At 38.9% G+C, this 13,921-nt stretch overlaps 1 protein-coding gene across 7 annotated transcripts in view; it reads right to left on the bottom strand.

The window, feature by feature from the left end:
• Positions 1-4,187, bottom strand: part of CCDC73 (coiled-coil domain containing 73) — a 65,264-nt gene extending 61,077 nt beyond the window's left edge. For 5 of the 7 annotated variants that reach the window (XM_027735771.2, XM_027735767.2, XM_027735777.2 and 2 more), the window contains exon 1: positions 3,739-4,187. The gene's annotated coding sequence lies outside the window, so the exon portion shown is untranslated. The remainder of the gene's footprint in view (positions 1-3,738) is intronic. The other 2 variants (XM_027735769.2, XM_027735781.2) reach the window with 2 other exon arrangements.
• Positions 4,188-13,921: the final 9,734 nt, after the last annotated feature.

Below are 13,921 nucleotides of genomic sequence, written 5' to 3'. Positions count from 1 at the left end.
AGTTTCTGGCCTAAATTCAATGGCATTTGTTTAACTTCTCGATAAGTGTGGAGATTTTAATTGTGGAAGCTCTGCACCTTTTCTACAGTTACCTTTGTCAAAGCCTGGGAAAGTATCATGTCCTGTCCAGGTGGAAACCAATGTTACCTCCATGAGACAGCACAAGAACTGTCCTCAAAAACGTTTAGGATCTTTGCTGACAAAACCATCATTAGTCACCAGTAATCTGAAACAACCTGGCTGGTGACATATCACCTTCCAAAGTTTTAGAGTTTAATAAAACTGTGGGAAAAGTATTGGATAAAGAACTCTCCACTGTTAGAACCCTCAGGTTTTCTTTGTCAAGGAGCAATTGGTCTCGTTTGGTTGTTTACTTCTACTAGTTTGCCTGGAAGGTTTTAGTTGTGTTTTTTCCTCTTTTTTCCTCTTTTTTCCCCCTGTTTTCTTTCCTCCACATTTCCAACTCTGTTTCAACACGTTAATGAACTGTTAGGGAGTGCAGGTAAGTTAATTATTATAAAATACAGTGCTATGGTTAACATCTTCATCTGTCTTTCATACCCAGTTAAATAAACCAACTAAGCTTGTTATACGGACACTCATCATATGATGCCAAAAAAAACAACAAAAAAAGAACAAAAAAGAAGGAAAGCTGAGAAGACCAAACTGATGACCCAGAAAGCATATGGGAAAGTCCCTTTGAGAGTCTTCTTTATTCAATCAGCAATACTTCATTTTGGTGTGATAGTAAGTGTTTCAAGCAATTATTGCGGTGCTCCAATTCAGCTTTTTAGATCATAACCCAGCAAAGATTACTCCCATCAAATACAGAGGTCTAGGAAACAGAACTTGAAGAGTTATGTTTTGTCAGTTCCTCCAGAGTCTGTATTAGCTACCTGTTGGATTCTGGATGAAATGTAGGAGATTGGAGCTGAATGTCCAAGCACTACATTGCTTGGAACGTGAATTTTTCCTACTACTGAACAAGAGGTTGCCCTCAGTAATTTGAATTCTTTTGATGAAAATACATAACCTTTCACAAGCTAGCCAGCCCAAGCATGTCCCAAAAATGGGTGATCTAAAATTTTCATGTCATGTTAGTTGGTTAGTAGGGCTAACACATAAACACGTTATCAAGATCTTTACTTTCTGTAATCAAAAATAATTACAAAATATATTGTGTCTGTCTTTTATAGGGCAATACTATGGTAAGACCACAGATAATAACTGAAGGTGTTTTCAACCACAAGTAAAAATACTATTAAGAAACCAGGAAAAAAAAGATAACTCATTTCAGCTCAAATTAAAAGAGGAAACTATATGAGCTGCACTCTAATTAAGACTGCAAAATTGTTCTCTACTTGTAACATGTTTGTATGTGGGATTAAATTCTCCTTCTCCCTAACCTTTCAATCCTAATATTTTTCAATATTTAATCAGCATCCCGTTAGCTAGTAGTAGAGAGGCATTAGCTGTTGAAGGTATTAACAGAACATGGATTTACCCAAATTTTACAGGCACAGAAAAAGCCAGAGGAGTTTTAGCGAGACGAAAAGCCGTTTATGCCCGTTTTAAACACCATACTGCCACCTAGTCGACAACCTACCGAACTGTGCCGTCCTCCATGCACCGTAATCGCAGCTAAAGCCATGGAACAGAAACCGAAGCGTTTCCCAAACGCACGTTTGTGCAAGGACTAAGGTTTTAGAAGCAATGAGAGCCCCAATCAATCTCCCCGTCCAGCAGCAGCACTCTGCCAGCACAAAGCAAGCAGAACTGCAGCTTTCAGAGCTCATTCACATGTGATTCACTGCAAAAAATATGGATTTATTTATAAATATGGATTTATTTATAGCATTCCCATGTGACAGCTGCTACTTGCTCGTGGTTATAGTCGTGAAACATCTACACCGAGTGTAGAACAAGGAAATAAATAGACACGGTACCATCAATTAGGGGATCAGTCCAAAAAAATATAATATGAACGTTCAAAATGTTCTCGCTGAGGAATGAAGAAAGCCATCCCCATAGACGAGAAATATAAAGACCTGTGAAATTTAGTTTTATCAGTTAAGGGAGGCTGACTGCATCACTCAGAACCACACTGAGCTGTGGAGGGTTTCTTACATGACAGTCTCATTAAGGGGAATAAATTGCTCTCTTGCCTAAATCTAATCCAAAAGATTAGGGACACAGAAGCAGGAGGAGCAAACGATCTCCTGTGTCAGCAAGTTCACTCACTGCTGACATGGAACCTCTTTCCAACATTTTGGAAGTATCTATGTTATATCCAGAAAAAAAATTATTTCCCTGAAGGCCGGTTTGTTTCTTTTTTTTCTTCCCTCTTCCTTTTAAAGGTGTCTGACAAGAAGTACCACTTTTTCCTCTACGAACCATTCCTCAACTAATTAAATATTAAATATTTTGGTATCCCTATGGCAAAGCTTCAAAAGGAACTCAATTATTATCTCAGTGGGGCATAACATATGAAAATCGTTTATTTGCTGCCTGAGCATCATAGATAATGTTAATACTAGCGACCAAAAAAAAAATCCTACCTCATCATAGGAACAACTCCCTTATTCTATATATGTGCATCTAGCTCTCCTTTAGAGTAAGAAAATCTCTGCAGCACCGGGTTTGGAACAGCTCCCACAGGAGATCAGGAACGGCAGGAGAAGGCAAGGAACAGCCTTGTAACCAGAACACAAAGTTTTATATCTCCTGCTCACGCCACAGCGCCCCCAAAACTCCAGAACAACAGAGACTGCAAGAAAGCAGGCAGGGGTTCTCCTCCCTCTTTGGGTACCCAACCTAATACATCAACGGGTACAGCACTTTTGCAGGACAGAATGCATGAGCTTCCTGTAAAGAGCATTAGAAGACCACAGTTACACGACACAGTGATAAAAAATTGAATTCAAAAGACATAGGAAACCAAAAAACAGCAACACTTTAAAGATGACACAAACACACTGAACACGTACTTTTAGAGCTTTTTTTCCTGTTAGCCTTTACCATGAACATGAGGCACACGACTGAGATCTTACTCAAAATACTCAATAAATGTGGATGTTTTACATATTTATAGGAATTCCTGAGTGAATGACAAATTTAAATTTTCCTACTGAGAAAAATTTTGCAGCTCAAAGCACTCTACTGTTGGCTACACGCTATTTTTTCAGCTAAAAAAATACATTACCATGGTTATGGCAACTGGCACTGGGGCATCCAAGGAAACTAAACCAGAAAGGGCACCAGGGTTTCAAACCAGGGCTGGAACATGGGGGAAACCAGACACAAGCAATGAATGGAATGAGCATCAAGTGAACTGTGTGAGGATATACAGGCAAGGAGAGGCTCACAGGGAAAGCAGGAGAAACTTTCCCGTACTTTCTGGTCCATCTGGATTCAGAACAGCCTTGGAAGAGGTGCTGACAGAGATGTTAATGCAGTTAACGCTCTAATGGAGTTTCCTCACAGACCTGTGGCAGGACAAAACTTTTTCATATGCCACGAATCAAGCAGCCTGACTAGATCAAATAAGTATTTCCAGACTTTGGAACGGGCGCTGCATAAACAATCCATACAAAAAGCAAGAGACTAAGCCCTACATATTAAAAATAAGGAAAGAGACACCGCTCTCTCCAGGACAGGCCCAAGAGCGTGGCGGCTTCCTGTGCTCAGCTGGAAAACTGCCTTTTTAAAAAAATCCAAACCACACACACACACACACACCTTGTTACGCCCAATTTCACCGGAGTAGAGGTTCCAGCAGGAACAGCACCGACACCTTACCCAGCTCTGCAGGGCAGCAGCCGCGGCTCCAGGGCAGAAACGGGGCCGCGCCCCCTCAGGGAGCCGGCGGAGCACGGGCAGAGACAGCAACACGCCCGTAACGCAGCTAATTTCACTTTGCTCCCACCACACAAAAACAGAACACTTCACGCTTTCCCCTCCGAAGTGTAAATCTCCCTGGAAACGAGACGTATTTCCAAGCACCCGCCCCCTTCCCAGGCCCGACCGCGGCCGCCCTCAAGCCCAAGGCGCCCTGAGGGAGTGCAAGGGAGGTGGGACAGCGACAGGGCAGGAAGGCTCGGGGAGGACACCGTGAGGGCAGAAAGGCTTTGGGGCTGGCACCATGAGGGCAGAAAGGCTTGGGACAGGCACAGTGAGGGCAGAAAGGCTTTGGGCTGGCACCATGAGGGCAGAAAGGCTTGGGACAGGCACAGTGAGGGCAGAAAGGCTTGGGACAGGCACCATGAGGGTGGAAAGGCTTGGGACAGGCACAGTGAGGGCAGAAAGGCTTTGGGCTGGCACCATGAGGGCAGAAAGGCTTGGGACAGGCACAGTGAGGGCAGAAGGGCTTTGGGCTGACACCATGAGGGCGGAAAGGCTTGGGACAGGCACAGTGAGGGCAGAAAGGCTTTGGGCTGGCACCATGAGGGCAGAAAGGCTTGGGACAGGCACAGTGAGGGCAGAAAGGCTTGGGACAGGCACAGTGAGGGCAGAAAGGCTTGGGACAGGCACAGTGAGGGCAGAAAGGCTTGGGACAGGCACAGTGAGGGCAGAAGGGCTTTGGGCTGGCACCATGAGGGCGGAAAGGCTTTGGGGCAGACGCCGTGAGAGGAGAAGGGCTTGGGGCTGACACCCTCAGGGCAGAAGGGCTCTGTGCTGGGCAGGCTCATAATGTAGCAAAGCACAGAAATACAGTTAATATACCCCAAATCCTTTGCTCTCTGCTGACACCATGTAAATTCATTTTAAAGTGAAAGGAACCCAGAAGACAGTCTGGGTTTTGAGACATACCAGATACCGTTTGTCCTCATCCCGTATGTAGTTCTTTGTGTATGAGTATTTTACTACAAGCTTTGTACTATTTTTCCCCGGAGATTTGATTGTATTGTTTTGGCTTTTTTCCTTTTTTTCTTTTTGCACAAAAAATTAGATTTCTCTATTTCATTTTAAACCATAACAATATTATTTGGTTTTTACGGCTAGTTAAAGCACACATGACACTAAGGAGAAGGAGTATTCCCAAGAAGGCTTATTCCAGTAATGCCAGAAAGCTGCAGTGACACTGACCGTCCGGAACGCTCCGTGTGCCGATGTAACACTGGATGTCCTTTTCAATACATGGTCAAGTTAATCCTCACGAGTCAGAGTCCCAGGGTTTGTCTATCACAAATGGACTTTACAGATGTATCACAACAAAAATCCTCAGCTAACACACACAAGGCTTCAGCTGGTGGAGCAGCTGAGCAGTGGGTTGGTTGAGAACGTTTTTTCCCCATAGGTCATGGCTTTTTTGAGTATTACTGGATGACTACTGAAAATACACAACTGGAATATATTATCTGTTCAGGAAGATCTGCCAGGGAATCTTCACTTTTCAATGGAATTGATCTTTTATTTACACAAATACTTAGTTGGACTGAAGAATCTAATCCACCCTCCTCTCTCACTGACTTCAAGATAAATAGAACCAAATAACACAAGCATAACACATCAAATACAACTGAATTATTTAAAGATCAGACAGTATAAAATTGTTTGTCCAACTCTGCTTTGCAATATTCATACAAAATGCTAAGAGAATTAAAACTGGAAATACTATATCCAGCACTATATACGAAATACCACAACATTTTAAAGTTTCATTAAGAACAGTTTCAAAATTGTATGCTGCTAGTTCTTACCTACGTGGCAACCACGGTGTCATCTTGTGAATTCATCAACTAAGCAGTTCTCTGCCAAACTTAACATTCATCTTTATAATTGTCTTCATGTCATTAATTAATCAATGCTGAACTGCTGCATGGAAGAAGGCCTAGATATAAGAGGAAGAAAGGGGATACAAAGTCATACAAGTCAGGCAAAGTATAATAGGAGTACAATGTGCTATAATGAAAAGGTATGCAGGAACTTTTTTATCAAGGGTTTACATTTAATGTGGAATGCAAGCTGAAGTCATCCAATAACGGGCTATTAGGATTCATTACTTTTGCTTGATCAAACATGAAAGAGGCAAAAATAAATGGGATGAAGAACATGAGAAATAAATGGGTTTCCAGTAACTATTTCATTTCCCGGACAATAGGGAATAAAACTAACTTGCAGAAATGTATGTCCTATCTTCAAAGAAAACAAAAAACAAATTTGAAGATACTCTCTATGCTAAAATTCAAATATAAATGTACAAAAAAGTTACTTGTTTTTAACTCAAGATTGTTTGCATTTCACCTGGATTACTGCCTTCAACAACAGCATGAACTTCCACGAAAGCATCATTTCTGTATATTGCATGCTGTGTTTTCAAGAAAGTTGATAGCAAATAGTTATGTATATTTAGTGTTACAAATAAGTCACATTTTATGGAAAAATAACATAGTCACTGTGGAATGAGTTGCCTTTTCCCCCTCCAAAATCCAATGATTTACTTGGCAAATCCAAAGATATTTCTTTGAAACAATGATACCTGGAAATGTAATATTTTCCGAAGTGCAAGTCAGAAAGCATTCTTCTGCAGAAGTTTGGAAGTGGGTAATCTAGATCTGCTAGACGGGGACATAATTTGGACTGTCACCAGTAACATGAGACTTATTCCTGCCAAGGCCACAGCTGGAAGCTGTGTAAGGAACAGAGCAGAGGGCTGACCTTCCTACTGGAGTTTATAGACAGTGCTACAAATAAAAACAGATCAGATTATATTGGCCAGGGCTGCTGCTGGAAATCATGATGTTTGTGATTCAGCACAGCCCTCCAGTCTTCCAAATACATTTGGCAGTCTCAGTAGATTGACATACTAAGTGAACCTTTATCACTGCTCTGATGGTTTTCACCAGGAATTCCAAATGTTAATCGTGCAAAGGTATACTTAAAAAAAAAAAAAAAAGAAAAAAATCTCATTCTGAAGGAAAAACAAGTTAATTTTAAAATCTTCCGTGTCATCTCAAATCTGCATCCATCTATTGTAAATACTTGCTTTAGATCATGTGCCCATGTTTTAAGCACAATGTATACTTGATAAGGAAATATGCCAATCCCACGCTATGTTTCAATAAATGCCTTTTCTTTCTCAGCAGATGCTATTGCTAGATTTAACCCAAATTCAGTTAAGTTATACTTAAAACTGACAGTGTCATTGTTAACGTGAGATATTTCATAAAATAGCAATGTGATATTCATTTAGCAATTTTGGAATCCATCAAGTCATATTTTTAGAAAGTGATATTTGCAGTTATATCCATTTGTGTTGCAGTGGTTAATTTGTTTTAAAGTTCCTTATGTACAAACTTATCCCTCTGAGGTAATTTGAACATAGCACACTAAAGGAAAATATCAACTTTGTGTTTTCACTTCAGGTTGTTTTAAAATTAGAGCATGGAACCACAAATTCTTACAGAAAATGCAGTTGGTGTATACAGTTGGTCAAATGGTGAAAGATGCCCAAGAGAGAAAATGGGAACAGTTCTCCTATTTACAAAAGTTTTGTGTTTACAAAACTTTATTGTCCCATTCATAACAATTTTCCTGTAACTCCTTAACATGATCAGACCAATGCATCTGGAAGGAAAATTCCATTCCAGATGGACTGCAGCAAGTGGACTGTTCTCCAGGCTTTCATCTTTTTGTGTGTCAAGCTCTCAGAACCACAACAGAACATTTGTCCCCAAACACTTCTGATTTGTTCTTCCACGTTATTAACTACTGCATTTAGACCTCTGCTTCTTAATTCAGCATCAGCCTTTTTGTGATGGTTTATAACTAAGTAAGATAAGTTTACGAGAAATAAATCTATAGAAGAAAATATCAGGGCACGTAGAGACTGAAATACTGTGAACAAGATCTACCAGAGACGTTAGAAGAACTAACCACTGGGATTAATTTTTTGAAAATAGTTAATACAGCTGCATCAAATATCAAAACAATAACAGAGCAAAACCAGGAATACAGTCCTGAAAGGCACGGTGCTCTTCTCATAGAGCACTCCTGTTGGAATCAATGGTTCTTACAGATGATGAGGTTAACTGCTGAGACATAACGTTGCACATGTTATGGAGGGAAAATTAAAGAAAATATTCCCTTAATGGAGAGAATAAATACTTATCTTTGAAGAAGAAAGTAAGATTCAAAAAGTCTTGCCTTCCTTTGGTTTGGCACACAGGGAAGGAATTGTTTGTTGAGAATTTCCCAGAGGGGGTTGACTTTAGCCTCTCTTCTCATTTTGCCTCTGCAGAACAGACTGTGTCTGCAGGTACCACAATTACTCCCCTGCACTATCCCCTCACATTCACGACAGCCCAAATGAATAAAATTCATGTATTACAGCCTAGGCACACCTTTGTCTGGTGCAATGGACCTTTGTGTGGTTATTTTCCCTTTTCTGTACATCTGTAGCTCTTCCTACACTGTTTTGGTTACTTTTGCTCAAACCAGGGAGTGGGAAAAAGGGAAAAAAAAGGAGGGAAACTAATTTCTTTCCATCATCTCTCCAAACCAAAAAATTGTATATGGACTCCTATCTTTGGTTTTTAAATCCTTGTTGTTTCTACAGTCTCAAGTCTTCCCAACAAGCTTTATGTGTTAGATGATCTTAGAGCAGCTGTATTTTCATTGCTCCTTGCTCTGGACATCTCCCCATTCTCTGAATTAAGCCACATTCACACCAACCAACCAACCAACCAACCAACTAACCAGCGATGGGTAATAAAGCTCCATTGTTCTGGCTGTTGCAGCAGCAATTCTGATCAAGAAATCAATTAAATGTATACTTACCCTGTAGCTTTTTGCTATCAGCGATGCCATTCACAAGTTGTGTACACAATGAACTGCTTCACTGAACACTCACCATCAAAAAAAGATTAACCCTCAAAAATGTCTGCTCCAAGTGACAAGTTTCAAAACAAGTTGTTTTTTTTTTTAGTGTAAACTGCCTCCTTAAAGGAACATGAACATAACCTCATAGTTTTCTTACATTAAGGACATAAACTGCACTCACACTCTCAGCTGGTGCCTCTCTTGTGCAGGGAGTGTCATTTAATAAACAAATAAATAAAGCTGCTTATGTGTGTAAAATACAGTCTGTCTTAGGAACATAATTTCTAGTACTGTAATTCTGAACATCTCTCAAATACTCATGTCCAATACCTTAAAATAACATGTTGACCTATTTTTCAATAATAAAACTCTGCTCAAACATATTTCTAGCCTTAAAAAATGGCATCAGATTAAAATAAAATTAAATAAAGGTAAGAAACTATATTTCTTCTGTAATTAGCTCAAATAAAGAGGATGACTTTTTATCATATAAAACCCCACAAAGGTATATAAAGTCAGTCACAGTTCTCCTTTAACATTTTTCTAGCATTTTTTAAAAAATGGGTATGGGGTGTTTATATTATTATTAGTAGTAATAGTATTAAATTTATTGACTTTTTTGTTAAAAGAAAACCAAAACTAACAAGTACCATAACATTCAGGTGGTGCTTCGGTTGGAAACAGCATCAGACCTCAAATTAGCCCAGACCGAAATCTGAAAGACTTAAAAAGACTGAAGTCTCCTTCAGTTTTGTTTTCCATAATTGTGTTGCACAAAATAAGCTGGTGTAAGAGGTTGGGGGGAGGGGAAGAATCAGAGGCTCTTTGGCTGACTGGATGCGTTACATTAATTTCTTAATATGTGAAGGAGTGGATTACCCCTCTAACAGCAATGGGAAATTAGTTTCTTTATTTCTTCATTAAGACTGTGGGAGGGAAATTAATTTTCTACTCTGGTTTTCAAAATTAATTGAATATATCTTTATTAAAGTGATAAATATATACACATACTTTTTGGTTGAAAGAATTCTCTAAATTAATCCTAAACAGACATTTTCAAAGCAGTTTGGTAGTAGTACGTGGTTACTTTTTTGTCGTTTCATATTGTGATGTTATCAAAAAAATGCAAAAAAAGTGATCATGTAAACCCAATGTAATAAAGCTGTCTGTAGAAAAAAGTATCTGAAAACAGTTTTATAGAGTAATTTTTGTACCATTAAATAGCATATTGTTCAGCCTTCCTTTCTTCCTACTCAGTATTATTTTAGTACCTCTGTTATTGCAGCTTGTATCGTGTACCTAAGTGTCTGTGCTTTCATACATGTGCATCAAAAATGTCTTTTGGTTGCTCTAACAAGAAACCATAGCTTTAAAAACCATCATGGACTTTGCTTGAAGAATGCAGCAAAGCACCTTGAGGTGTCATCATGTGTATATTGGTACTTAGAGGAATTTACAAAGCATCCAAAAGCATTCCTATGCCTTCACAGTTTTTACATCTGTTTTTACTGTAAATCTATTTCATATGGGGCCCTTCCACCACTGCATCACAATATTCTTTTATTTTTATTCTTTAATACTCTTCTATGCAAAGTCAACAAACTCAAAGCGAGCTTATGCCAGTAGGATTTTTTAATTTAGGCTTCTCTTGCATAAATAGTATAATCATTTTATGTAACATCTTTCTTATCTAAAAAAAAAAAAATAAGTCATAAGCCTTTTCCTAGAGAACTTGGACACTTCAGCATTGGAAAAAAAACTACTGATGGCAATAATGATTCCACCACAGTGGAATCCAAGAGCTTATAACACAAGGAAAGTCAGATTTGTCAGTCCTTTAGAACCAGCAAGTCCTTCATGCACTTTTGGCCTAGAGGCTCAAAGGAGTAAGAAAATTCATAACAGATTAATAACAGAATCCTACAACTTAAATCTCCTTGTGCTTTCATTCCATTTCAAGTGCACTAAACAGGGAAAAAAATTTCTCATGCTTTGTTCAATGACAATTAGAAGTCCATGCTATCTCATGGGGCCTCTGCCCCCCTGCACAAATCAGTAAACATGGCCCAAACTGTATCAATAGAGACACAGGTTATTATAATTTCATCTTTTTTTTTATTTTTAAACTCAACTGGCCAACTTTTCGACTTCCAGCAACTTTCACATGAGCTACTGTGTTATTCTTCTCTTAAAGAAAATCTAATAAATAAATCAGAAGACATTTATTTCTGAAATTGCACTGCAGCTACTACAAACCCAACCTAATTGTAAGAGAATAAAAAGCTGGAAAACAGCAAGTAGTTAAACAATGAGGGGAAATTACAGCTGATCTCCTTAGTAGAAGTTAATAGGAAGTTCTTATTTGTTTTACTAAACAAACATCTTAATTGTAGACACAGAGAGCAGAGGAATTAAATATACAAGATTTATGTTGAACAAAAGCAAGACTGTCTCAAAAGCGTTCACACACCATGATTCAACCTACTTGCTTAATCCATTCCACTGACATAGCTCTGCTCTTTCAAAACTGCTGACAATGAAGTTGCAAAATGCAGCTGAGAGGAAGAGGTAGAACAAGTTCTTCACTTGCTTATGTAATTTATTGCATGATTAGTAACTTGTTAAGAAAAAAAAAATCTGAGTCCACACAGCATCATCGTGAATATGTTAGTAATAATTTACAAAGACAAAATAAGACGCATTCTTTGCCAAGGAAAGAATTTAACATTAATGCATAGAGATGTAAAAACAAACTTCAACTCTAACTCTCTTTTAGGGGAACAGAAAGAAGCAGAACAAAAGGAAGTCTGTATAAAAATTAAGTAGCAGACAAGATCTCAACTACCTCAAGAAATGAGGTAATGGTGAAATAATCAAAGAAAGCATGACCAAAGCCCCTCTTCCTTAAAGAAGAAAAATCTATGATCCACATCATAATTAAAATGGTTACTTTTGTTGTGGAAGCCCTTTCCAATGGTTTAGCATTTACCAAAACTGGAAGTCTGATATAGCCTTTTACCAATATTGCTGTTTTAATTGCTTAATGCATTCATGGAGGAGATTGCTGAAGGCCCTGCAATGCTCCATGTCACAAAAACTCCTTCTGTCACAGGTCTGACAGAACCCACCATATTATTTCCTTCTTCCAGTAATTTTTTGTTAAATTTACAAAAAATTGCTCCCCGAGAACAAGAATCAAGGAAACTCCGGAAGACTTTTCATATCCAACTCTACAATCTCCAGATAATTAAAAAAAAAAAAAAAAAAAAGAACACAAAAGAAAAAAAAGAATTTAATAGAAAGCATCCTTGATCCATCTTTTGCCGAGGCTCGGCAACCTTTTCCAATACACAACAATAGCTTTGCATGACTGGAACAACACGAGACTGTGGTTTTTTATCCTTGCCATTGTGCACGTTGCCCATCCATAAGTCAGCTGAGACTGGCATCGTGGGAATGCTGTGATACTTAGAACACAAGACCAATGACCAGACTTCTGATCCAAACTCATCTAGTTCTTCCTTAATCACGAGAGCTTCCCCTTCAGTAATGGCAGCACTGTTACAGGTGCCACAATGGCCACACAGCCTCCTACCTGCTCTTTATCAGCCACTGCACTGATTTAAGGGATCTAGTTTCATTTATCCAACAGTTTCTCCCTAGCCAAACTTCTCAGCAATGTTCCTTTTCCTGAGCTAAAGCAGAAGTCAAGGAATTGCTTTCTTGCCTGCCTAGAGAAACACAGATTATGTCCCGGAGAGGAAACACTCCCCAAGCATTAGTTTGCCATCCACTCTGAAATACTGATATAAATGTCAAGAATTGTATACACACCTGAGATGCTGTCACTAAAACTATTCTGTTGGAAACAAAGTGGGATCCATAAAGCAAAAAGAGGCAGAAGAATTTGTACCAGTACTTCTTGCTGGACTGGTCTTTGTAGGGAGATTGCTTACCTAAATTTTCTGCATATTTTCTTGGGCAGAATGACTATTTAGGCAGCCTGTCATCACTGATCTTAATAACATTTTTCAGAAAAACTTCTATCTAGTCTTCAAGGGTGTTTAGAATCAGTTTTTAGACCACAACAAAGAATGACTGCATCCTCAACAGAGCTTTACCTCACAAATGGGGCATTCTCTCATTTGGACTAAAAACACAAAAACTCTCACTGATTGCTTCCTCAAATTCAACAATATTCACTTTGTTTTTTATCTGGGTGTAACATCATAAGCCATTTTCCAGAAACTATAATCAATATAAATCAACATAAAAAAAACAGCACAATATCACACTATGCAGGGGAAAGAAAAAGTTAATGCCAATGTCTATTAAATTTGAAAAACAGTAAAAACATGATCTATTATCAACCCTAAAAATCATTCCATCTGCTTGGATTAAAGCACCTAAAATAAGCAGTTAAAGTTGGCTTCTACTCATCAACGAAAATAAGTTGAATTTTTAAGATTACATGTCTGAAGAAAACTTAAAAATCCCTTTATCACCTTAAGCCTTCAAGCAACCCTACCACAATCACAAACAAGTTCCTTGTGGATCAACCAAATACATACCAGATAGGAGCTGCCTGTATCACAGCAACAAACACAAAGTTTACAAATATGTCTCCACAGCTACCAAAATAAGAGCCAAGCATAACAGAAATATCAATATCTGCTGCATTAATGCACGTCAGAATCCTGCACCGCTCCTGCAGCTGAGCAAAATTAAAACACAGCCAAAGCTGTCAGTCTGCTCTTACCTTACTTTACCTACAAACAACTCAAAAGCTCGGTTTTGTTAGAAAATTGAACCTTTTCAAGACACAGCTCTGTCTTGTCTACTTTGACAACAGATCCTCAGCAGGAACATTCAGAATCACGAATGAAAGTAGAGCTGTAGGAGAAAGCTGAAAGGCCACCACCGAGCTCCCTCTAGTGTGAGCAGGGACAGGAAATCGTTTAGGTCCAAGATCTCAACTGCACAGAGAAATGGGCCACTGAGGCAAGAAAATAACACAACAGAAGTAGCTCAGGAGCTAAATAGGAGCCCCAGATCCCAGAAAGTTGGGGTAAGGGGGAAAAAATCAGGGGTTTTGCTCTAT

The sequence above is a fragment of the Pipra filicauda genome, unplaced genomic scaffold, assembly GCF_003945595.2.
Source record: "Pipra filicauda isolate LSUMZ 115617 unplaced genomic scaffold, ASM394559v2 scaffold82_size2718185_pilon, whole genome shotgun sequence".
Classification (NCBI taxonomy): Eukaryota; Metazoa; Chordata; class Aves; order Passeriformes; family Pipridae; genus Pipra; species Pipra filicauda.
This window is presented reverse-complemented; position numbering and strand designations above follow the sequence as displayed.